The sequence below is a fragment of the Myxine glutinosa genome, chromosome 5 (genome assembly GCF_964187855.1).
Source record: "Myxine glutinosa chromosome 5, kmMyxGlut1.1, whole genome shotgun sequence".
Lineage (NCBI taxonomy): Eukaryota > Metazoa > Chordata > Myxini > Myxiniformes > Myxinidae > Myxine > Myxine glutinosa.
The window spans coordinates 84,032,350-84,058,414 of record NC_136265.1 but is presented as its reverse complement, the minus strand read 5'-3'; the positions used below and the strand labels follow the sequence as shown (position 1 = coordinate 84,058,414).

At 45.6% G+C, this 26,065-nt stretch overlaps 1 protein-coding gene across 4 annotated transcripts in view; it reads left to right on the top strand.

Annotated features, from left to right (window-relative positions):
- The first annotated feature begins 346 nt into the window (after positions 1-346).
- LOC137427407 (galactose-3-O-sulfotransferase 2-like) overlaps positions 347-26,065 on the top strand; it is a 93,066-nt gene continuing 67,347 nt past the window's right edge. The window contains exon 1 of one of the 4 annotated variants that reach the window (XM_068116880.2): positions 347-538. The gene's annotated coding sequence lies outside the window, so the exon portion shown is untranslated. Of the gene's footprint in view, positions 550-26,065 lie in introns of all 4 variants that reach the window. The other 3 variants (XM_078778237.1, XM_068116881.2, XM_078778238.1) reach the window with 3 other exon arrangements.

Below are 26,065 nucleotides of genomic sequence, written 5' to 3'. Positions count from 1 at the left end.
CCTCTCTCTCCGCTGTTGGTGTTTCCTCCTCTCTCCGCTGTTGGTGTTTCCCCCTCTCTCTGCTGTTGGTGTTTCCCCCTCTCTCTGCTGTTGGTGTTTCCCCCTCTCTCTGCTGTTGTTGTTTCCCCCTCTCTCTGCTGTTGGTGTTTCCCCCACTCTCTCTGCTGTTGGTGTTTCCCCCTCTCTCTGCTGTTGTTGTTTCCCCCTCTCTCTGCTGAGCCACGTTGTACACGGAGGAGGAGGAGCCACGTTGTACACATTGGTACAGGTGTATGGAGGAGGAGGAGGAGGAGGAGCCACGTTTTTACACACAGGTATAGATGTACGGAGGAGGAGGAGCCTCGTTGTACACACTGGGATCGGTGTACGGAGGAGGAGCTACATTGTACACACAGGTGTTGGTGTATGGAGGAGGAGTCACGTTCTTCACACTGGTATAGGTGTACGGCGGAGGAGCCACATTGTACACACAGACACAGGTGTACGAGGGGTCTCGGTGAACACAATCCATTCATTCCGACTCGGCGCTAACGAGCAGGTAAGGAAAAGGTAAGGAAATTTTCCCTTGGGGAAAGAGGGGTGATTCAATGTAAGGTAATGTTTTGATTCAATGATCGATGTCATGGAGGTGATTTTAACACCCATGAAGTGTTACCTGCATCACCAAAGGTGGATGGAGGTTATGTTTTCACCCCTGAATGTTTGTTTGTTTGTGAACAAAATATCTCAAAAAGTTATGGATGGATTCGGACGAAACTTGGTAGAGTGGTTGTGTGTCTGACAAGGAAGAATCGATTCGATTTGGGTGAAGATCTGAATATGGATTCGGATATGATAATTATTTAATTTTAAAGTGATTCTTCACCATTGAGAGATATGGCCAAAACGATACATCGCAGGATATCTCAAAAAGTTATGGATGGATTCGGAAGTAACCTGGTGGAGAGGTTGTGTGTGTGACAGGTTGTGGACAGGTTGTAAGTGAATCTTCACCATTGAGTGATGTGGCCAACCCGGCGGATGTTTGTTCCCCACTAAGTGCCGTTCTGGTTACCCTCGCCAGAGGAAAGGGTGTTGCATTTGAGTCCGTTTGTTACTTCGCATAATTTTTTGGACAACAATGTTGATCACTCCGGTTTGTGTGTTTGTCTGTCCGCTCAATTATACTTGCCTACAAGTCACAATTTTAAACCGATCTTCACGAAACTTCACCCAATGGGAGAGTTCGTCGTCCGACAAAATTCTATATATTTTTGAGGTCAAAAGGTCAAAATAGCCCAAAGGTCAACCACTTTTTTTCAAATTTCTTATATCCTCAATTTTAATCTGATTGACTTGAAATTTGAATAGGATTTACATATCGGCTAAATTAATTCAACAACCAACTATTTTTGAGATCAGCATCGGCAAAAAGGTCAACATAGGCCAAAGGTCAACCACTTTTTTTGAATTTCTAAAATCCTCAATTTTCATCCGATTGACTTGAAAATTAAATGGGATTTACATATCAGTGAACTGAATTCAACCAACAACTATTTTTGAGACCAACATAGGCCATAGGCCAACCACTTTTTTCAAATTTCTAAAATCCTCAATTTTCATCCGATTGACTTGAAATTTGAATAGGATTTTCCTATCGGCGAAATGAATTCAACCACCAACATAAGGTCAACCACTTTTTTCAGATTTCTAAAATCCTCAATTTTTATCCGATTAACTTAAACTTTGAAGGTGATTTGCATATCAGGTCACTGAATTTCACCACTAATTATTTTTGAGGTCAAAAGGATGCTCTACAGAGTGCCATGCTACTTTGTTATGTTTTGCCAAGTGCCGCTCTATGAGTCTGTTTGTTTGTCTGTTTGTCCGCACAGAATAAATATGATTTTTGGTTCGATTGACAGGAAAATTTCACCATAGGTGCAACTCCACCTGTATAATTTTTTAAATGATAATTATGACGTCATAGGTCATGTGGTTTGACCGTCATCTTGGAAAAACCGAAAATATTTGCACCTCTATATCTCCAAAAGTGCTGAATAGAAAGAATTGAGACATGTCTCACTGTAAAGAACTCTCCATGGGGAATAAAACATGTTAATGATGATGTCACACTGTCACAGGTGCCTCCATTATGACATCATAATTCGACAAGTACAAAACTTCATCCGATCAAGATGAAATTTATTGAGCATAATCTAGGAATAAATTCGTTTAGAAAACAAATAATGATGACGTCATCGGTCACGTGGTTCGGCCGCCATATTTGTCCAAAATGGCCGATTTTAAAAAAAAAGGTACATCCGGCAAGTCCTCGGTCTCTGACCGATTTTTCATTTGTCTATTTGTCTGTCCGTTTGTGCGCAGTACGATGTATATATCGTTGCACATAAAATCACCCTACTTTACACACATATTTGTCTTTCCCTGGAATAGACTGTGCCCAATTTTTAACTCTCTCGGCCCAAGGCCTCCATTATGACGTGATAATTCGATAATTCGACAAGTACAAAACTTCATCCAATTAAGATGCAATTTCTTGAGTGCCATGTCGGCATGAACTGGTGGAGAAACAAAAATAATGATGACGTCATCGGTCACGTGGTTCGACCGCCATCTTGGAAAAACCGAAAAACTTTGCACCTCTATATCTCCGAAAGTGCTGAATAGAAAGAATTGAGACATGGCTCATTGTAAAGAACTCTCCATGGGGAATAAAATATGTTAATGATGATGTCATAGGTGCCTCCATTATGACGTCATAATTCGACAAGTACAAAACCATCCGATCAAGATGAAATTTCTTGAGCATAATCTCGGTATAGATTAGTTTAGAAAACAAATAATGATGACGTCATCGGTCACGTGGTTCAGCCGCCATCTTGGAAAAACCGAAAAACTTCATCCCAAATAGCTGATCAAAAAGTACATTCCGGCAAGTCCTCGGTCTCTGACCGATTTTTCATTCTGTCTGTTTGTGTGTTTGTTTATCTTTCTGTTCGTGTTGATCACCTGCAGGTCACAATTTTACTCCGATCTTCAGGAAACTTAACCAACTGGCAGAGGTAGTCACAAGCTAGATGCCTTTTGTTCTTGAGGTCAATAGGTCAAAGGCTAAGGTCACAAAGCGTCAATTTTCATCCATTGACTTGATATCTATATCATGAATAAAACACAAAAACAGGTGGAAGGTGAATTCTCATCGAGGTGAAGCCTCAGTTGACCTATGTTAGTATGTCTATTAATTACTTACTGTTTGAACGTGAGTTGGATCGTGATTACGTCTATTAATTACGCACCATTGTAATGTGACCTTTGGATCTTAAGACCCCTTTAGACTTTTTACGACTATTTAGACCCTTTGGACCTTTTAAGACACTTACACCCTTTAGACCACTTAGATTCCTTGACCATTGGACCTTTAGACCCATTCAACCCTTTTTAGGCATGTTAGACCCCTTCAGACTCCTTCGACCCGATAGACCGATAAATACTTTTGGAACATACCCTTTAGACCCCTTGCACCCTTTGGACCCTCTGGACCTTTTTGGACTCCTTCAGATCCCAACTACTATTGGAAAATAACCTTTCAACCCCCTCTAGACCCTTTAAGACCCTTATAGACGCATATAGACCCTTTGGATGACCTGTACCGTTCGGATGTTTAAACCCTTTAGACACTTTAGAGCCAGGGGTTCTTCACCTTTTTCCCTGTCAAGACCCCCAACGGATTGCCCCACGATGTCCCCATACCCCCTTCACCAGACTGTTGACTGACCAAGGCGCACTGAAGGTGCACATAGCTCGGAGGGACTCGGGGCACGTCCCCTTAGAATTTATTTGATTTCTAGGTGCTCTGTGGTGCATTCTGAGGTTTGTTTTTACTTTAATTGCCTATTTTTTTGGATGAAAATTGGTAACTTATTACCCAGAAAATGGGCCAATGGGCAATGGCAATGGAAAATGGGCAATGGAAAATGGGATCGGGGATCTGCACCTGATTACCAGTCCCATTAGGTTCCAGTGTGACTTCAAAATATCTCAATAGCTTAGTAATATGGATAACTAGGAATAGAACAGGAAAGAAAAACATTAGGATTTTATTCCTATTTAATTGTTTCTTTGCTTGTTAACAAAGAAACAAAACAAACCAAACGAAACTAAAACATGCAGGTTTTATGCGAGCCGTTTTACTAATCCAGTGAGATTGTTGCTGCTGTTTTCGTGCAATCACAATATGGATTCGGGGCACAGTTCGTGACAACGCCACTCGCATGTCATCGGACACATCAAGTGGATTTCTCCACTTTGATTTCAGGTTCAATAATGCAGAGAAACCTGTTTCACAGAAATACGTAGTTGTGAATGGAACCAACACATTCATTGCCCTCTTCGCCTTCGCCATATCTATCTTCTTCTATCTTTTATCTATCTATCTTGTATCTTCTTCTTCTATATATTTAAAACTGTCCCCTGAACAACTGTATTCTGTCATATACTATAACACCTTTTTCTTCTTCTTCTATAAAAGGATGCTTTCGACTTGCTCACCAAATCTATTCATTCCAAAAAAAAATTCCATCTCTTACAGTTACAGTGCCTCTTTCATACATTCCCTAAACTCTCCAGAACTCCACCCATCCTTCAGCGTCCTCAAACGTATTTTTGACTCGAAGGTCTCAAGAAACTCATTTTGCAATAAATGTTCGTTTCCCATTAATCGTACATTTTTCAAAATCCAATCTCACCCCTCCCCTCCAAATCTTCCCCATCACCCCTACCCTCCAAAACTTCCCCATCACCCCTTCCCTCCAAAACTTCCCCATCAGCCCTTCCCTCAAAAACTTCCCCATCACCCCTCGCCTTCAAAACTTGCCCATCACCCCTCCCCTCCAAATCCACCCCCTTGCCCCTCCCCTCCAAATCCTCCCCATCACCCATCTCTTTCAAATATTCCCCCTTGCCCCTCCCCTCCCCGACGGGAGTTGTGGGAGATATGTTGAAGGCAGCAGGAAGTTGGGGTGTGAAGAGAATGACAGAGATCTGTAATCTGGTGGTGAAAGAAGGCCGCATTCCAGTGGATTGGGAACTGAGTACCCTCGTCCCTCTATACAAGGGGAAAGGTGACCCTCTGGAGTGTGGCTCGTACCGAGCGATAAAGTTATTGGAGCATGGAATGAAGGTATTGGAAAGGGTGTTGGAGAGGAGGATAAGGAAGAAAGTGTAGATCGACGAAATGCAGTTTGGATTCATGCCAGGAAGAGGAACGACAGACGCGCTTTTCATTGTGAGGCAGTTGCAGGAGAAGTACATGGAGAAGAGGAAGAAGTTGTTTCTTGGGTTTGTTGATCTGGAGAAAGCATTCGATAGGGTACCACGCAAAGTATTGACATGGGCATTGAGGAAGTTAGGAGTGGAGGAATGGTTGATCAGAGTAGTGATGGCAATGTACAAAAGAGCACGCACAGCTGTAAGGACGAAGGACGGGAACAGTGGTGAGTTTGAGGTGAAGGTGGGAGTGCATCAGGGGTCGGTACTAAGTCCACTACTATTTGTAGCTGTGATGGAGGTGCTGGCTCAGAACGTAAAGGAGGGTTTACCGTGGGAGTTGTTGTATGCAGATGATTTGGTGTTGATTGCGGAAAGTATGGATGGACTGAAGGAAAAGATGAACACGTGGAAGGAATGTATGGAGACAAAAGGTCTGAAGGTGAATATCGGAAAGACGAAGGTGATGGCAAGTGGTAAAGCATGTGGTGAGGTGGAAAGAACTGGGAAGTGGCCCTGTGCTGTGTGTAGGAAGGGTGTCGGAGTGAACTCCATTCAATGTACAATGTGCGCTGAGTGGGTTCATCAAAAATGTAGTGGTCTGAGAGGGTCATTAACCAGTGTGGCAGCTACATTCAAATGTAAGGTGTGCACAGAGGGAGCTGCAGATGGAGGAAATGTTGAGTTGGATCTTGGAGACGGCGTGAAGCTGGAAGGTGTGAAAACATTTTGCGACCTCGGAGACATGCTGAATGGAGAAGGTGGATCAGACTCGGCAACGGTTGCTCGAGTGAGATGTGCATGGAAGAAGTTTCGGGAACTGAGTGGTGTGCTGATGATGAGGGGAGTGTCGTTGAAGCTGAAGGGAAAGGTGTATGCTGCATGTGTAAGAAGTGTTATGATTTATGGGAGCGAGACATGGTTAATGAACGTAGAGCAGCAATGAAGGTTGGAAAGGGTGGAAGTGCGAATGTTTCGGTGGATGTGTGGAGTATCGTTGAGAGAGAGGAAGACAAATTATGAATTGCGAAAGATGATGGGAATAGAGCCTGTGATTGATGCTGTGAAGAGGAACAGGTTGAGATGGTTTGGTCATGTGTTGAGGAAGGATGAAAGTGACTGGTTGAGAAGAGTGATGGAAATGAATGTAGAAGGAAGCAGAGGACGGGGAAGACCGAAAAAGACTTGGCTAAAGATGGTGGAAGAAGAAATGCGGGCAAGGGGGTTAACAAGGAGAGATGCAGAAAATAGGGCAAAATGGAGAAGATTGTCATGGGGACCGCAAGGCTAACCCCCGCTCGAGCAGGGAAAATGGCCTTTAAAATGCATGTTGTTGTTGTTGTTGCCCCTCCCCTCCAAATCTTCCCCATCACCCATCCCTTTCAAATCTTCCCCCTTGCCCCTCCCCTCCAAATCTTCCCCATCACCCATCCCTTTCAGATCTCCCCCCTTGCCCCTTCCCTCCTAAACTCCCCCCACACCCCTCCCCTCCGAGACTCTCCCTCACTCCTCCCCTCCTAGACTCCCCTCTCACCCCTCCTCATCAAAGCGTCCTCCCCGCTTCTTCCCCCTTCCAACTTTCACCTCCATCTCCCTCAACCTTCTGCCTCACTCTTCCCCCTCTTCAAATAACACCTCACTGCGCCTCACCCAATCACCATCAAACCTTTTGTCTGCCCCATTCTTCCCTTTCTCCAAGCTATTCTGAAATCTCTGACACACCTTCAACAGCTCTCCCTACCTCTTCCTCCTCTTCCACATCTTACCCTACCCCTCCCCCCCATGTTCTGTATCCGATGCTCCCCCTGCCTCTTCTTTAACAGTATGGACCTCAAACATCCGGGGCCTTCGCTCAAACTTGACTGATCTCTCCATACAGGTTGCTTCTGACAAACCAGACGTGATCTGCTTAACAGAAACTTTCCTCCTTCATGATGTCTCTGATTCCTTGGTATCTCTCCCAGGTTACTCCGTCCTCCGGTATGATAGACCTGAGTCTCGTCCTGGAGGTGGGGTTGCTATCTTTATAAAAAAAACTCTCTTCCTCACTCGCCCTGCACTGCCCTCTCTCCACCTCACCCCCAGGAATACCTTTGACTACGGCTTCCCCTTTGCTCCCACCTTTTGTTCATATGTGTGTTGTACCGTCCACCAAACAGTGATGACTCCATCTACATCTCGCTGTCTGATAATATGGACCAACTTCTATCTACCCATCCCAACTCTCTCTTCCTCATATGTGGTGATTTCAATTGTCACCATGCCAGTTGGCTGGGTGTGGGTACCTCTCTCACCAGCCATGGCTCTTCAGCAAAGGACTTCTGTGACTCACTGGGACTGACACAATCTGTCAATTTCCCGACCCGGATCTCAGTCAACGGAGCATCTTCTCTTCTGGACTTGGTTATGACTAACTTCTCTGAAAATGTCTGCTGCTCTTCTTCTGCTCCAATCGGCTCATCTGATCATGTGCTTGTTAAAGTGGACATCTCTCTGACCATTCTCAGAGAGCCTCCTCAGCGTCGACGAGTCTGGCATTTCACTCAGGCCAACTGGCACGGTCTTCAAGCAGCCATCAATCATTTGGACTGGTCTCCCATCTCTACCGCCTCTGACATCAACTCATCCTGGGAATTCTTCCAAAGTAAATTGCTCTCTCTCATGCACAGATTTATCCAATCTCGTCTTCAGTTGTCATGCCCTTCCTCCCGTCCATGGTACACGGAATCTTGTGGTGAGGCTATTGTCCAGAAACAACTTGCTTTCGTCTCCTGGAAAGCAAATCCAATGGAAGGAAATCTCATTTCCATTCACAAAGCCCGAAACAAGTGTGTGTCCACCCTCAGGAGAGCCAGGAAACAATATCTCTCCGTTCTCAGGACAGAACTCTCTTATCTGTCTCCCTCTTCCAAATCCTGGTGGTGTCTGGTCAAATCTGTTTCTGGTGTTTGTTCCCCCTCCATCCCCTCCCTCACCTCAAACGGCCACACGGCTGACTCCGCACGTGAAAAAGCTGAATGCATCAACTCTGTGTTTGCCTCTAAATCTTGTGTCCCAAACCCATCCCACTCTGTACCCACCATACCCAGTCGTACCCAGCTGCTCCTGGACTCTGTGTCCTTTCCTCCTGACAAGGTGGAAAAGTTTCTGTCAACCCTCGATTCTGATTCTGCAACTGGACCTGACGGCATCAGCCCACGGGTCCTAAAATCCTGTTCTTCTGCTCTTTCACTCCCTCTCTCTGTTCTCTTCACCCTCTCTTTTGCTCAAGGTCATCTGCCATCTGCTTGGAAATCTGCCAACATCACCGCTTTGCACAAAAAAGGTGCAAAAACAGATCCCAGCAACTACAGACCAATCAGCCTTCTCCCAATTATCAGCAAAGTCATGGAATCCATCATTGCTTCAGATATGAAATCTTTCCTCTCCTCCAATGGCTTGATCTCTGATCATCAATTTGGTTTCTGACCTGGTCACTCTACTCTGGACATGCTGCTTCTGCTTTCTCAACAATGGATGGAGGTCCTCAATGCCAAACAGGAAATTAGAGCTGTCTCCCTTGACATATCACGTGCCTTCGATACGGTCTGGCACCCCGCTCTGCTCACCAAACTCTCCTCTTTTGGTATCCATGGAAATCTCCACGCATGGCTGGTGGACTTCCTCTCTAGTCGTAGTCAACGTATGGCCCTGAATGGGTTTCTCTCATCTCCTCTTCCTGTTTAGGCTGGAGTTCCCCAAGGCAGTGTTCTGGGCCCTGTGCTTTTTCTGGTCTTCATCAATGATCTCTCTGACTCTCTTGAAAATCCTCTCTATCTCTTTGCTGATGACTCTACTCTCTGTCGCTCCATTCTTCATCCCTCAGATCGGCAGTCTGCAGCCCCCTCACTCTCTGCAGACGTGGACAAAATCACAGACTGGACAAACAAGTGGAACATGTCTTTCAATCCTGACAAATCTCACACTCTTACGATGTCTCTCCGAAAAGACCGACTCGACAACCCTCCCATCCACTTTCTGAATAATCCTCTCCAAGAAGTTCTGTCACTCAAGCTTTTTGGTCTCACTATCTGCCATGATCTTTCCTGGGAAACCCACATTTCAAATCTGGCCTCCAAAGTCAGTCGCCGACTGGGCATCCTCCTTCGTGCGAAGTCCTTCCTTGGCACACCTGAGCTCCTCACCACATACAAGGCTTTCATCCGCAGCTCAATGGAATACTGCTCTCCCCTCTGGGCTGGTGCTCCTGCCTCACACCTAGCTCGTCTTCACGCTGTTGAAACCAAAGCATTCAGAATCATTGGAATCTCCCGCGATGAAGCTAACTCCAAGGGCCTCTCACTCACTCACCGCAGGCAGGTTGGTGGTCTTTCCGTCTTCTACCGACTCCTCTCTGGCCTTGCCCCCCCAGCTCTCTCTGGGATCTGTCCCGCAAATATTCCTACAGGTCGCACAAGATCTGCCTGCAACCCTCTTATGGTTAAACTGCCAAGATCAAGGCTCTCTGCTCACCTTCACTCCTCTTTTCTCCCGCCTCTGGAACAAACTCCCTCACTCTCTTCAATCCCACTCCACCCTCGAGGTCTTTAAAACAACTGTTCACCACCATCATTAATCTTCCCCCATACAAAACCTTGATCTTTTCTATCCCCTCTAATTTCACCCCAATTCCACTTTTTTGAAATACCAACTTCTGTCCTGGAAGTCCTTGGTGTCCTTGTGTTTTATACTTCTCCCACGCCCCCCCCCCCCTTCCCACGTCTCCTCCCCCCAAGCCCTCTCCGTCCCACACATCTCCCTGCTCTTAAATGTTGTGTGCTCTCCAGTGTTTGTGTGCTTCCCCTTCTCTTGTCTTCCGCTCCCTCTTTTTATATATTTTGTTTGTCTGGTTGATTTGTTTGTGAAGTAAATGTCAGCTCTTTCACGAGCCTCGATTTAGTATACAAAAAAAAAAGAAAAAAAAAAGAAGTTTTTGTTTGTTTGTTTGTCTGCACGCGCTAATCTCCTGAACGGTGAAAGATAGTAGTAAATCTCTGAAACAAAAAATGTCGGGACGGGCTCCAGAAAGGTTGTAAGCTAGGTGGCAAGGTTGGTCAAGGCCCACCTCGGCCGTGCTGGGCCCATTTCGCAATTAAAAGCTGAGCTGAATTATAGTAGTCAATCTTCTACGGCCACGAGTAAAAGCTTAATTATAGTAATAAATTCATTCAAAAATAGCTTAAAATGTCGGGCCGGGCCCCGGGAAGGTTATAGGCTAGGTGGCGAGGCCGGTCGAGGCCGCCTCGGCCTGGCCGGGCCCATTTCGCAATTAAAAGCTGAGCTGAATTATAGTAGTCAATCTTCTACGGCCGCGAGTAAAAGCTGAATTATAGTAGTAAATGCATTCAAAAAGAACCAAAAATGTCGGGACGGGCCCCGGGAAGGTTATAGGCTAGGTGGCAAGGCCGGTCGAGGCCGCCTCGGCCGGGCCGGGCCCATTTCGCAATTAAAAGCTGAGCTGAATTATAGTAGTCAATCTTCTACGGCCGCGAGTAAAAGCTGAATTATAGTAGTAAATTCATTCAAAAAGAACCCGGGCAACGCCGGGTGCTTTCGGCTTGTGTATGTTTATGTATGTATATATATATATGTCAAGTAGTAGATTTGTTATTGCCTAAAGTTCAGTTATAGACGTTGGTTGCTAATGTGTTATGATTTATATGATGTTTAAAAATGCTATTTTTCATAAAGTTAATAAAGGGTTTTTGCTTCGTTTTAGTTTTGGATGAGGAAAGGCTTAAAATGAGGTCATGCTGGACAATTGTATACGTGTGCTTTTTTCGAGGCTGGTCGTAAAACCACGCCCACATGCGCGTGTTGTTGCGTAAACCTATCGTTGACCATATATATTTTGTATTAATCACAGCAACGCATGACTCTGTATAAACATGCTTTGAATTACTCATGTGAACCCATATATTTGCTCTGGGCTTATCTGGCCAAGCATGCACTCTTTGTGAGTTACATTTCTGTTTTCTCGGAGCCCAGAGAAACATTTGGTCCGAATGATAAGGAAGGGCTGACTCCCCCGAATAACAGAGCGGATGACGGTGGGGGCTTGGCCCACCGGGGAGGAACCTCTCCCAGTTTTGTTTGTTCCCTCGGAGATTTCCTGATAAAACGTGTCCCTATATAAATGGACTGGGAATCAATGTGTTTTCAGGAAGGCTTGACTTGGCATGAGACTGGCTCTTGCTGTAGATGTCTTGGCTTCTTCCGGATCTGTATAAGTTGGTTTTAATTAAAAAGCTGCGTCATTTTTCAGGCTATTTGTGGACTTCTTTTCCAAACGAAGAGCTGATTCTTCACATATATATATATATATATATATATATATATATATATATATATATATATATATATATATATACAGTATACAATATGTACAGTATACAATACTATACAATACAATACAACAACTATACTATAAAATATACAACTATACAATACAATAATATACAATATACGGAAGCTGGGTAGTCTGTTAGTGTTTCAGAATTTTCATATTGCGTTACTGCATTTGTTCACCAATCAAAAGCTGGAAGAATATTGTTTTCGAGGCCAAAGGATCGAAGGCAAGGTCACATAAAATCATTGTGAAGAACTCTCCATGGGGAATAAAAGATGTTAATGATGACGTCATAGGTACCTCCATTATGACGTCATAATTCGACAAGTACAAAACTTCATCCGATCAAGATTACATTTATTGAGCGTCATCCAGGGATAAATTGGTCGAGAAAAAAAAAAGATGATGTCATCGGTCACGTGGTTCGGCCGCCATATTTGTTTTAACACAAGCCTTAAAAACCACTGAAAGCACGTCCTGGCAATCTCTGATTGCTCTTTCTCGTTGGTCATGTATTCCCATGATCTGCAGGTGTGGTGCCCATCCAGGTACCTGAACAATGGAGAAAGACAGTGTACAATAATTTATTTATTTTTACGAAACGTAGTGTTAATTCATAAAAACAACAGTTATAAACATTATAAAAAGTAAAACTTGTTCTTACAATTCTCGGATCTATCGGTGGTTCGATGTGGATCACATCTGGAGGTTTTATTTCACAATATCCACTTACAGTTTGTTCGTCTCGTTTGTCCAAGCAGTGGTTTCTGGGCTGTCTGATACCATACCCCTCACCCTACCTCCATACCCCTCACCCTACCTCCATACCCCTCACCCTACCTCCACTCTCCTCACCCTACAACCCCTCCCTCACACTACCTCCTCTCTCTCCTCACCCTACATCCCCCCCCTCACCCTACCTCCACTCTCCTCACAATACCTCCCCACTCCTCACCCTACCCTCCATACCCCTCACCCTACATCCACTCTCCTCACCCTACCTCCACTCCCCTCACAATACCTCCACTCTCCTCACCCTACATCCCCTCCCTCACACTACCTCCTCTCCTCACTTCTGTGTGCCTTTCTTCCTCTTCCTTTTTTGACGATCACAAAGACGTCTGTTCTGTATCATGTCTTGGGTCAGAATTAGGGTGTGGAGGTGATGGAGGGGCGGAGGGTGGGATGGAGGTGATGGAGGAGGAGGCGGGGAGCAATGTAGGTGATCAAGGAGGAGGAGAGGAATGGAGGAGGAGGAGGGGAGCGGTGGGAGTGATGGAGGAGGAGGAGGAGGAGGAGGAGGAGATCGGGGTAATGGAGATGGAGGAGGGGAGGGAATGGGGAAGGAGGAGGGGATGGGGATGATTGAGGAAGAGGGGGAGGAATGGGGTGATGGAGGAGGAGAGGAGGAGGGGGTGTACGGATATAGGAGGAGGGGGAGGGATGCAGAAGGAGGGGGAGGAGGGGGAGGAAGAGGAGGAGGGGGAAGCGGGTTAGTAAATGGAGGAAGAGGAGGGGAGGGGATGGAGGTGGAGGAGGGGAGGGGATGCGGGAGGAGGATGAGGACAAGGAGATGGTGATGATGGAGGGGATGGGGGTGATGGAAGAGGAGGAGGAGGGGATGGGGGTAATGGAGGTGGAGGAGGAGGGGATGCGGGAGGATGATGAGGACAAGGAGATGGTGATGATGGAGGGGATGGGGGTGATGGAAGAGGAGGAGGAGGAGGAGGGGATGGGGGTAATGGAGGAGGAGGAGGAGGGGGGTATGGGGGTAATGGGGGAGGAGGAGGGGATGCGGATAATGGAGGAGGAGTAGGAGGGGAGGGGATGGGGTAATGGAGGAAGAGGAGGAGGAGGGGATGGGGGTTATGGAGGAGGAGGGGATGGGGTAATGGAGGAAGAGGAGAAGGAGGGAATGGGGGTATTTGACAGGTGTACGAGCGGGTCTCGATGAACAAACTGCTAACGAAGATGAACAAACCATATCTGGTTGGTTCACCGAAGGAATCGGTTGCAGATATGAAGTTTGACTCCTCGCAGTATCCCTGACCGACGACCAATCAGTGCCAGACCTGTCAGGAATCGTTACGCGAGCACAACGTCCGACCATGACGACCAGCAATACTCCGATCTTGTTACCATGACATGGACATGCCTAGGCCTAGCTTGTGTAGACAACGCCTGAGGTTCAGGAGACAATATTGGGTTGCTGCCCTCTTTACGGATGAGTCAAGGTTCCAGCTTGACACTAATGATGGCCGTCATCACGTTTATCAACGGGAAGGGAACGTTACGGTGACACGTTTTGTGTAACGTTTGGCAGTGGAAGTTTAATGGTACGGGTAGACGTCACCGGACATCACAGAACCCAGCTGGAGGTCATTTATGGCAATTTAACAGGTGTTCGTTACTGTGATGAAGGTCTCCATCCTCACGTCCTCGCGTTTCTCCAGGTTTACGGACATCACATCACACTTCCACAGGATAACCTGCGCCCTCGAACGATTGGTCAACGACTTCATCTCACAACAGAACATTCCCACACCTCCCTGTCCAGTTATTTCACCTGATATTTCTCCCATAGAACATGTGTGGGATGAAATGGAACGACGATTCCACCATCTTCAAAACCAGCCGGCGATGTTGGCCCAACTGTGGCAGGCCTTGGTACAGATCTGGAATGACATCTCGCAAACCTTCTTCAACCATCTTTTGTCCTCCATGGTATGTCGTCACCAAGCGTGTGAGCAACTCAAATGGCAGTCAGGCCTCGGTGTAGATCTGGATGGACATCCCTCAAGCCTTCTTCAACCATCTTTTGTGCTCCATGGGATGTCGTCGCCAAGCGTGTGAACAACTCAAATGGCAGTCAGGCCTTGGTGGAGATCTGGAGTGACATCCCACAAACCTTCTTCAACCATCTTTTGTCCTCCATGGGATGTCGTCGCCAAGCGTGTGAACAACTCAAATGGCAGTCAGGCCTTGGTGGAGATCTGGAGTGACATCCCACAAACCTTCTTCAACCATCTTTTGTCCTCCATGAGATGTCAACACCAAGCATGTGTCAACAACTCAAATGGCAGTCAGGCCTTGGTGGAGATCTGTAGTGACATCCCACAAGCCTTCTTCAACCATCTTTTGTCCTCCGTGAGATGTCAACACCAAGCATGTATCAACAACTCAAATGGCAGTCAGGCCTTGGTGGAGATCTGTAGTGACATCCCACAAGCCTTCTTCAACCATCTTTTGTTCTCCATGAGATGTCAACACCAAGCGTGTATCAACAACTCAAATGGCAGTCAGTCCTTGGTGTGGATCTGGATTGACATCCCACAAACCTTCTTCAACCATCTTTTTTCCTCCATGAGATGTCAACACCAAGCATGTGTCAACAACTCAAATGGCAGTCAGGCCTTGGTGGAGATCTGGAGTGACATCCCGCAAACCTTCTTCAACCATCTTTTGTCCTCCATGGGAAGTCGTCACCAAGCGTGTCAACAACTCAAATGGCAGTCAGGCCTCGGTGGAGATCTTGAGTGACATTTCGCAAACCTTCTTCAACCATCTTTTGTCCTCCATGGGATGTCGTCACCAAGCGTGTCAACAACTCAAATGGCAGTCAGGCTTCGGTGGAGATCTGGATTGACATCCCTCAAGCCTTCTTCAACCATCTTTTGTCCTCCATGAGATGCCATCACCAAGCGTGTATCAACAACTCAACTGGCAGTCTTGGTGTAGATCTGGATTGACATCCCACAAACCTTCTTCAACCATCTTTTGTCCTCCATGAGATGCCATCACCAAGCGTGTATCAACAACTCAACTGGCAGTCTTGGTGGAGATCTGGATTGACATCCCTCAAGCCTTCTTCAACCATCTTTTGTCCTCCATGAGATGCCATCACCAAGCGTGTATCAACAACTCAACTGGCAGTCAGGCCTCGGTGGAGATCTGGATTGACATCTCGCAAACCTTCTTTAACCATCTTTTGTCCTACATGAGATGTAGTTACCAAGCGTGCCAACAACACAAATGCTGGTCACACCAGATATTGAGCTGTTAACTGACTTTTGACCACAACCCTCTTTGAGCCTCTGGAGACATATCTTGCACACAGCCTCTGGAGACACGTCTTAACGGTTAGGGTGCTGGCTTGGGATCCTCGGATCCTGAGTTTGAATCCCGGTCGAAAGTTGAATTAATGTTAGGGGGGTTGACTCGGCCTGTCATCCTTCCCAGGTCCGCAAATTGAGTACCAGCTCACTGGTAATTGGACACTGCATCAGTGGCACAAACGCGCTTCCAGAAAAATGATGCAAACCAGCAGCCACAGGCTGCATACGAAACAACAACAACCAAACAACGTCACGTGTTTGTTTTTCTTTCTCATTTCACATTACAGGTGTAAATGATGCACAGGAACCTTTTTCCACCATATTGATGCAATTTTTACATTAAGTGCACAGAATGTCACCAAGCGAGTGCAGCTGGTGGACATGATGTGTCAAAGTAATTGTATCACAGACTTGCAAAGTCTGTTTATCAACTGGCATGTCTATTTTTTTTTTACATAAAACCACACCCAAGAAACCGGTCTTCTATTTTTTACCACACCTTCAGATGCACCTGGAGGCCACATTGCCAAAAAGGTGCTTTTCCTCCACACAGTTGTGAAAAGCAATACATATCTCGTGTTTGAGAGATATTTTCTGTATTGTCAAAGCAACACATTTGCTCAAGTACCTTATTATGGGTTTATGAAACTTACAGACTGTAATTTACTTTAGTTAAATTTAATTTTAACTGTAATTCAGTTAAATTTAGTAAATTTAATTTAGAAGTTGCATGTAATTTAGCAAGTGCTGTGATGAAAAAAAACAGTCAATCTAGTTCCACAAAATGTCAGACTCAACAAATTGGACCAAATGTAAGTTTTGCAAGTTTTTTTTAATGCCTCGGCTGAGGAAGTCGCCATTATGTTTTCACGTTGTCCGTCCGTCCGTCCGTCCGTGATAGGTTTTCGTCGCCGCAATATTTGAGAATGGCTAAAGCTAAAGGCATCTTAGGCAAACTTGGCACAGGTATGTATAATGAGGTAAAGATGAAGTGATTCGATTTTGGGGTCATGAGGGCAAAGGGCAAAGGTCAGAGTTCAAATTAGGTAAAACTACTGTTACCGGAATAACTTGTGAACCTGTGATGGGATTCTGACCAAATTTGGCACACTTATGTATCACGATGTAAAGATGAAATGATTAGATTTTGGGGTCAAGAGGTTAAAGGTGAAAGACTATAATAGGTCTATAACTTGAGAACGGTTGACGTGATCTAATTGAAACTTGGTACAGGTATATGTATGTATCATGCTGTAAAGATTACGTGATTAGATTTTGGGGTCACAGGTCAAAGGTCAAAGTCTGTAATAGGTCTATAACTTCAGAATGGCTGAAGTGATCTAATTCAAACTTGGTACAGGCATGTATAATGATGTAAAGATTACGTGATTAGATTTTGAGGTCAAAGGTCAAAGTCTGTAATAGGTCTATAACTTCAGAATTGCTGAAGTGATCTAATTCAAACTTGGTACAGGTATTTATGTATCACGCTGTAAAGATTACAGGATTAGATTTTGGGGTCATAGGGCAAAGGTCAAAGTCTGTAATACATCTATAACTTGAGAATGGCTGAAGTGATGTAATTCAAACTTGGTACATGTATTTATGTATCACGCTGTAAAGATTACATGATTAGATGTTGGGGGTCAAAGGTCAAAGTCTGTAATAGGTCTATAACTTGAGAATGGCTGAAGTGATGTAATTCAAACTTGGTACAGGTATTTATGTATCATGCTGTAAAGATGACATGATTAGATTTTGGGGTCATAGGTCAAAGGTCAAAGTCTGTAATAGGTCTATAACTTGAGAATGGCTGAAGTGATCTAATTCAAACTTGGTACAGGTATTTATGTATCACGCTGTAAAGATTACATGATTAGATTTTGGGGTCATAGGTCAAAGGTCAAAGTCTGTAATAGGTCTATAACTTGAGAATGGTTGAAGTGATTTAATTCAAACTTGGTATAGGTATTTATGTATCACGCTGTAAAGATTACATGATTAGATTTTGGGGTCATAGGTCAAAGGTCAAAGTCTGTAATAGGTCTATAACTTGAGAATGGTTGAAGTGATTTAATTCAAACTTGGTACAGGTATTTATGTGTCACGCTGTAAAGATTACATGATTATATTTTGGGGTCACAGGTCAAAGGCCAAAGTCTGTAATAGGTCTATAACTTGAGAATGGCTGAAATGATGTAATTCAAACTTGGTAAAGGTATTTATGTATCATGCTGTAAAGATTACATGATTAGATTTTGGGGTCATAGGTCAAAGGTGAAAGTCTGTAATAGGTCTGTAACTTGAGAATGGTTGAAGTGATTTAATTCAAACTTGGTACAGGTATTTATGTATCACGCTGTAGGCTTAAAGATTACATGATTAGATTTTGGGGTCACAGGTCAAAGGTTAAAGTCTGTAATAGGTCTATAACTTGCGAACGGCTGAAGTGATACAATTCAAACATAGTACAGGCATGTGTAATGATGTAAAGATTAACTGATTATATTTTGGGGTCAATAGGTCAAAGGTCACGGGTCATGTCAGGTTAAAATGTGCCAACTTGTCACAGCTGAAAGTGAATGGATTTAAATCAAACTTGATACAAGTATTATAATGATGTAATAATGTGGACGGAGGCATATCAGTCGAGGTCGTGACGTCGAAGAGTGCTGTTCTCGTTTAAAAAAAAAATCATACACTAGCTGAATGCACCCGGCGTTGCCAGGGTTCTTTTTGAATGAATTTAATCTTCTGTACATAGGTCTGACACGAGCCCAGTATCAGTTAGTGCTCAACGATTCCTTGTTCTTTCTTCTGTCGGGCCCCGCGAGAGAGAATTTTGAAAGCATGTGTTGCAATCAGTCAGATATTCCGATTAAATGCATAAGTTGTACTTCAAGAGAATTTTGAAAGGAGAAGAAGATTTATTGCGAAATAGGCCCAGCCCGGCCGAGGCGGCCTCGACGGGCCTCGCCACCTAGCCTATAACCCTTCCCGGAGCCCGTCCCGACATTTTTTGTTTCAAAGGTTTCCTCCTATCTTTCACCGTTCAGGAGATTTATAGCGCGTGCAGACAAACAAACAAAAACTTTCTTTTATATATATATATATATATATATAATTATATATATATATATATATATATATATATATATATATATATATATACGTATATATATATATATATATATATATATATATATATATATATATATATATATATATATATATATATATATATATATATAAGAAGAGGATAGATAGAAGCTAGAAGAAGAAGAAGAAGATATATATATTGTTACGGTCCGCGGTTAAGGATGTTGTTTGCCGAGCGGAGGCGCCGCGGCCGAACAGTTTTTCCCCGACTAAACCCGATTCACCCAGACGTTGGCCGTATCGCGCCACAGCTACTCAATATGGAAAAGACTAAGACGACGAATGCAAAGAGGAAGAAGAAGAAGACGTACAGAAGAGTAACGGGGTTTATTATTATTTACACACACATAAGCAAAAAGAGCAGTCACGGGTATTTACAGCGGACATGAAAAAAAACAGGTAACACAGTGCAAATTACTAGCTTATACAGACTTAATTACCTACCCAGGACAGAACAAACAAAGACGACTCACACGGGGAATGATGATAGGAATTGGCTGGAAGGAGAGGAAAGTCCAATTTGTTCGGCAGCACGAATCGGCGCGTTCGGCAGCCGCCGTCCCTTTGCGGCCCTGCTCCAAACTGCCGTCCAGGCCCCAAACGGCTGTCGAGTCTTGTTGCTGCTGTAGACGCTGCTGCTGGCGAGCAAGGTGACGAATAGCAGGCTTTGTGCTTCCCTGGATGAACTTCTGCTTTTGGATCTCACAACTCAGCCCTGCTCTGACGACCCAGCTCTTTCCTTTCCACCTCACCACGCAGCTCAGCTCAGCCTTTCAGCTCATCTCTTGGACTCATCTGCTTGTCTCTCTCGGGAACGTCCCGCGGCAGGTTATATAGGCCCCGCCCCTCAACCTTCGCGAACCTCCTTGCTCTTCCTTTCCACACCCTCTCCAAGTCCAACCCCTTGTTTGTGGTTGGTTGAGTGGGGCTGACTCACTCCTCCCCTCTCTGACGAGGTGGGGACCCGCCTTTCTTCCCCAACCCTGCCTCGTGGTCAATGGCGGCAATTGGAGGGGACGTAATTGCCAATTTGAGGCTTGGCCATTACGAACGGGGAAATTGAGGTTTTTGGGAATGGGAATGAAGGGAATCTATCTCTTTTACTTGGTGCAATGGAGTGTCATTCTAATGGAAGACAAGGCCTTACTCTAAAACACATAATAAAGATATAAGCTACTGAACAAGGGTTTTATCGTGTCCTTCAATGTGGTGTTTCATGGAATTAACTACCGGGACGCCCTTTTTACCTTTACACAACTCTGGAGGCAGGAGGGGCCATAATCATCAATGTTACACAGCAATTTCCAATACAATACACACAATCAAAAACATACAATCCTCATATCCGCAACAATATATATATTTTTTGAAAAACAATCGAGCCTCGTATCAGAGCTAACTCATTGAACATTAAAACATGCACAGCCACATAAAACATACAATGAAGGGAGCGGGAGAAAAGAGGGGGGGGGGGGGGGGAGAGGGAAGCACACAAGCACAACAACAGTAGAGAAAGGGACGTCGGTAGATCTGTGGAAGGGGGAGGGCTGGTGGAGGAGGGAGGGGTTCATGCTCTAAAGCAAATGAACACTACTAGGAATTTCAGGAAAGAAGTTGGGGATTGAAAGAGGTGGATTTGGGTTGTTTTAATGGGAGTAGAAAAGATCAAGGTTTTAGATGGGGGAAGATAAGAGATGGTGGAGAACAGCTGTTTTAAAGGCCTGGAGTGAGGAGAGGGATTGGAGAGTGTGGGAGATTGCTCCAGAGGCGGGAGAAAAGAGGAATGAACGAGTGAAGGTCAGCAGAGAGTCTTGATTTTGGCAGTTTCACCAGAAGGGGGTTGCTGGCAGATCTTGTGCGTCCTGCAGGAATATTTGGGGGGGCAGAGCACAGACAGAGCTGGGGGAGCAAGGCCGAAGAGGAGTCGTTCGAAGACAGAAAGACCACCAACCTGCCTGCAGTGAGAGAGAAAGGCCCTCAGAATCAGCTTCATCACGGTAGATTCCAATGATTCTGAATGCTTTGGGTTCAACCGCGTGAAGCCGAGCTAGGTGTGAGACAGGAGCACCAGCCCAGAGGGGAGAGCAGTGTTCCATTGAGCTGCAGATGAAAGCTTTGTATGTAGTTATAGAGAGTCTGAAAGATCATTAATGAATACCAAAAAAATCACAAGGCCCATAACACTGCCTTGAGGAACTCCAGCCTGAACAGGAAGGGAGATGAGAGAATTATATTCAGGGCCACACGTTGACTATGACCAGAGAGGAAGTCTGCAAGCCATGCATGGAGATTCCATGGATACCAAAGGAGGAGTGTTTGGTGAGCATGGCAGGGTGCAAGACTGGACTTCCATTTCCGGTCCCTGGAGCAAGGAAGCGTCTTCGACCTCTGCACGGCAGCAAAAGTTATAGTATTTTTTCCATTCGTGTCTTCGTCAATTTCTACTCGCTTTTTATTGTGCATGTGTTGCAGTGTGTTTTCCAGTTGGTGTTGATTTGCAATTCTTGAAAACTTTTGTATAATTTAATCGTTTTCTGTCCCACGGCATGCGCGGCCTGGTTTTTCTCGGCTTCCCTACCCCCATAGGTGTTCTGTGAATTTAAGTTTTCCTTCGCTGTATTGCTTATTTCTTAGATTTTCTCTTCTCCCCCTAACTTCCCCGAACATCGACCACTTGTCTAACGTTTTAAATCTCTTCAAAGTCTCTTCTCGTCACGTCACGTCACGTGTCTTCAAAGCTGTCCATGCGCACACGCTTTCGAAGATAAGTAACTTTTCACAATTGTGTGTTTGTCGAAACTGTATCTCTCTTTCGGTGTGTGTAACTATTGGTGTGTCTTTAATAGTATTCTTGGTGTTGGTTTTTCATAACTGTGTACAGAATCGTCGGTTAGTTAGTGTCGCTTATTCTGAGGCCTAGTGTAGTACTAGAAGGCTACCGTGTCTGACCTTGGCTTGAGGCTTTGTTTCTGTCTCAGCGGTTCTTCAACTGCGCTCGAAATTACTTTCGGTCTCTATTTTTCACGTTTCACGTTCGGTCTCTGTCTCTGTTTTAATCTCACCTCAAAAAAAAAAAAAAAAAAAATATTCCCTTCTCTGTTCTTATCCGTTGTTCGTTCTTATTTGTTCGTTCGTTCTTGGACCACGTTGTTCATGATCACGTGTTCACATTGTTAAAAAAAATTTAAACTGTCCCCTGAAGAACTGTATTCTGTCATACACTATAACACCTTTTTCTTCGTCTTCTATAAAAGGATGCTTTCGACTTGCTCACCAAATCTATTCATTCCCAAAATAAATTCCATCTCTTACAGTTACAGTGCCTCTTTCATACATTCCCTGAACTCTCCAGAACTCCACCCATCCTTCAGCGTCCTCAAACGTATTTTTGACTCGAAGGTCTCAAGAAACTCATTTTGCAATAAATGTTCGTTTCCCATTAATCGTACATTTTTCAAAATCCAATCTCACCCCTCCCCTCCAAATCTTCCCCATCACCCCTTCCCTCCAAAACTTCCCCATCACCCCTTCCCTCAAAAACTTCCCCATCACCCCTCCCCTTCAAAACTTGCCCATCACCCCTCCCCTCCAAATCCACCCCCTTGCCCCTCCCCTCCAAATCTTCCCCATCACCACTCTCTTTCAAATATTCCCCCTTGCCCCTCCCCTCCAAATCTTCCCCATCACCCATCCCTTTCAAAGAATCCCCCTTGCCCCTCCCCTCCAAATCCTCCCCATCACCCATCCCTTTCAGATCTCCCCCCTTGCCCCTTCCCTCCTAAACTCCCCCCACACCCCTCCCCTCCGAGACTCTCCCTCACTCCTCCCCTCCTAGACTCCCCCCTCACCCCTCCTCCTCAAAGTGTCCTCCCCGCTTCTTCCCCCTTCCAACTTTCACCTTCATCTCCCTCAACCTTCTGCCTCACTCTTCCCCTCCTCAAATAACACCTCACTGCGCCTCACCCAATCACCATCAAACCTTTTGTCCGCCCCATTCTTCCCTTTCTCCAAGCTATTCTGAAATCTCTGACTCACCTTCAACAGCTCTCCCTACCTCTTCCTCCTCTTCCACATCTTACCCTACCGCTCCCCCCCCCCCCCTGTTCTGCATCCGATGCTCCCCCTTCCTCTTCTTTAACGGTATGGAACTCAAACATCCGGGGCCTTCGCTCAAACTTGATTGATCTCTCCATACAGGTTGCTTCTGACAAACCAGACGTGATCTGCTTAACAGAAACTTTCCTCCTTCATGATGTCTCTAATTCCTTGGTATCTCTCCCAGGTTACTCCCTCCTCCGGTGTGATAGACCTGAGCCTCGTCCTGGAGGGGGGTTGCTATCTTTATAAAAAAAACTCTCTTCCTCACTCGCCCTGCACTGCCCTCTCTCCGCCTCACCCCCAGGAATACCTTTGGCTACGGCTTCCCCTTCGCTCCCACCTTTTGTTCATATGTGTGATGTACCGTCCACCAAACAGTGATGACTCCATCTACATCTCGCTGTCTGATAATATGGACCAACTTCTATCTACCCATCCCAACTCTCTCTTCCTCATATGTGGTGATTTCAATTGTCACCATGCCAGTTGGCTGGGTGTGGGTACCTCTCTCAGCAGCCATGGCTCTTCAGCAAAGGACTTCTGTGACTCACTGGGACTGACACAATCTGTCAATTTCCCGACCCGGATCTCAGTCAACGGAGCATTTTCTCTTCTGGACTTTGTTATGACTAACTTCCCTGAAAATGTCTGCTGCTCTTCTTCTGCTCCAATCGGCTCATCTGATCATGTGCTTGTTAAAGTGGACATCTCTCTGACAATTCTCAGAGAGCCTCCTCAGCGTCGACGAGTCTGGCATTTCACTCAGGCCAACTGGCACGGTCTTCAAGCAGCCATCAATCATCTGGACTGGTCTCCCATCTCTACCGCCTCTGACATCAACTCATCCTGGGAATTCTCCCAAAGTAAATTGCTCTCTCTCATGCACAGATTTATCCAATCTCGTCTTCAGTTGTCATACCCTTCCTCCCGTCCATGGTACACAGAATCTTGTGGTGAGGCTATTGCCCAGAAACAACTTGCTTTCGTCTCCTGGAAAGCAAATCCAATGGAAGAAAATCTCATTTCCTCTCACAAAGCCCGAAACAAGTGTGTGTCCACCCTCAGGAGAGCCAGGAAACAATATCTCTCCGTTCTCAGGACAGAACTCTCTTATCTGTCTCCCTCTTCCAAATCCTGGTGGCATCTGGTCAAATCTGTTTCTGGTGTTTGTTCCCCCTCCATCCCCTCCCTCACCTCAAACGGCCACACGGCTGACTCCGCACGTGAAAAAGCTGAATGCATCAACTCTGTGTTTGCCTCTAAATCTTGTGTCCCAAACCCATCCCTCTCTGTACCCACCATACGCAGTCGTACCCAGCTGCTCCTGGACTCTGTGTCCTTTCCTCCTGACAAGGTGGAAAAGTTTCTGTCAACCCTCGACTCTGATTCTGCAACTGGACCTGACGGCATCAGCCCACGGGTCCTAAAATCCTGTTCTTCCGCTCTTTCACTCCCTCTCTCTGTTCTCTTCACCCTCTCTTTTGCTCAAGGTCATCTGCCATCTGCTTGGAAATCTGCCAACATCACCGCTTTGCACAAAAAAGGTGCAAAAACAGATCCCAGCAACTACAGACCAATCAGCCTTCTCCCAATTATCAGCAAAGTCCTGGAATCCATCATTGCTTCAGATATGAAATCTTTCCTCTTCTCCAATGGCTTGATCTCTGATCATCAATTTGGTTTCAGACCTGGTCACTCGACTCTGGACATGCTGATTCTGCTTTCTCAACAATGGATGGAGGTCCTCAATGCCAAACAGGAAATTAGAGCTGTCTCCCTTGACATATCACGTGCCTTCGATACGGTCTGGCACCCCGCTCTACTCACCAAACTCTCCTCTTTTGGTATCCATGGAAATCTCCACGCATGACTGGCGGACTGCCTCTCTAGTCATAGTCAACGTGTGGCCCTGAATGGGTTTCTCTAATCTCCTCTTCCTGTTCAGGCTGGAGTTCCCCAAGGCAGTGTTCTGGGCCCTGTGCTTTTTCTGTTCTTCATCAATGATCTCTCTGACTCTCTTGAAAATCCTCTCTATCTCTTTGCTGATGACTCTACTCTCTGTCGCTCCATTCTTCATCCCTCAGATCGGCAGTCTGCCGCCTCCTCACTCTCTGCAGACCTGGTCAAAATCACAGACTGGGCAAACAAGTGGAACATGTCTTTGAATCCTGACAAATCTCACACTCTTACGATGTCTCTCCGAAAAGACCGACTGGACAACCCTCCCATCCACTTTCTGAATAATCCTCTCCAAGAAGTTCTGTCACTCAAGCTTTTGGGTCTCACTATCTGCCATGATCTTTCCTGGGAAAACCACATTTCAAATCTGGCCTCCAAAGCCAGTCGCCGACTGGGCATCCTCCGTCGTGCGAAGTCCTTCCTTGGCACACCTGAGCTCCTCACCACATACAAGGCTTTCAGCCACAGCTCAATGGAATACTGCTCTCCCCTCTGGGCTGGTGCTCCTGCCTCACACCTAGCTCGTCTTCACGCTGTTGAAACCAAAGCATTCAGAATCATTGGAATCTCCCGCGATGAAGCTAACTCCAAGGGCCTCTCACTCACTCACCGCAGGCAGGTTGCTGGTCTTTCCGTCTTCTACCGACTCCTCTCTGGCCTTGCCCCCCCAGCTCTCTCTGGGCTCTGTCCCGCAAATATTCCTACAGGTCGCACAACATCTGCCTGCAATCCTCTTATGGTTAAACTGCCAAAATCAAGACTCTCTGGTCACCTTCACTCCTTCATTCCTCTTTTCTCCCGCCTCTGGAACAAACTCCCTCACTCTCTTCAATCCCACTCCACCCTCCAGGTCTTTAAAACAGCTGTTCACCACCATCTCTTATCTTCCCCCATCCAAAACCTTGATCTTTTCTATCCCCGCTAATTTCACCCCAATTCCACTTTTTTCAAATACCAACTTCTGTCCTGGAAGTCCTTGGTGTCCTTGTGTTTTATACCTCTCCCACCCCCCCCCCTCTTCCCACGCCTCCTCCCCTCAAGCCCTCTCCCTCCCACACATCTCCCTGCTCTTAAATGT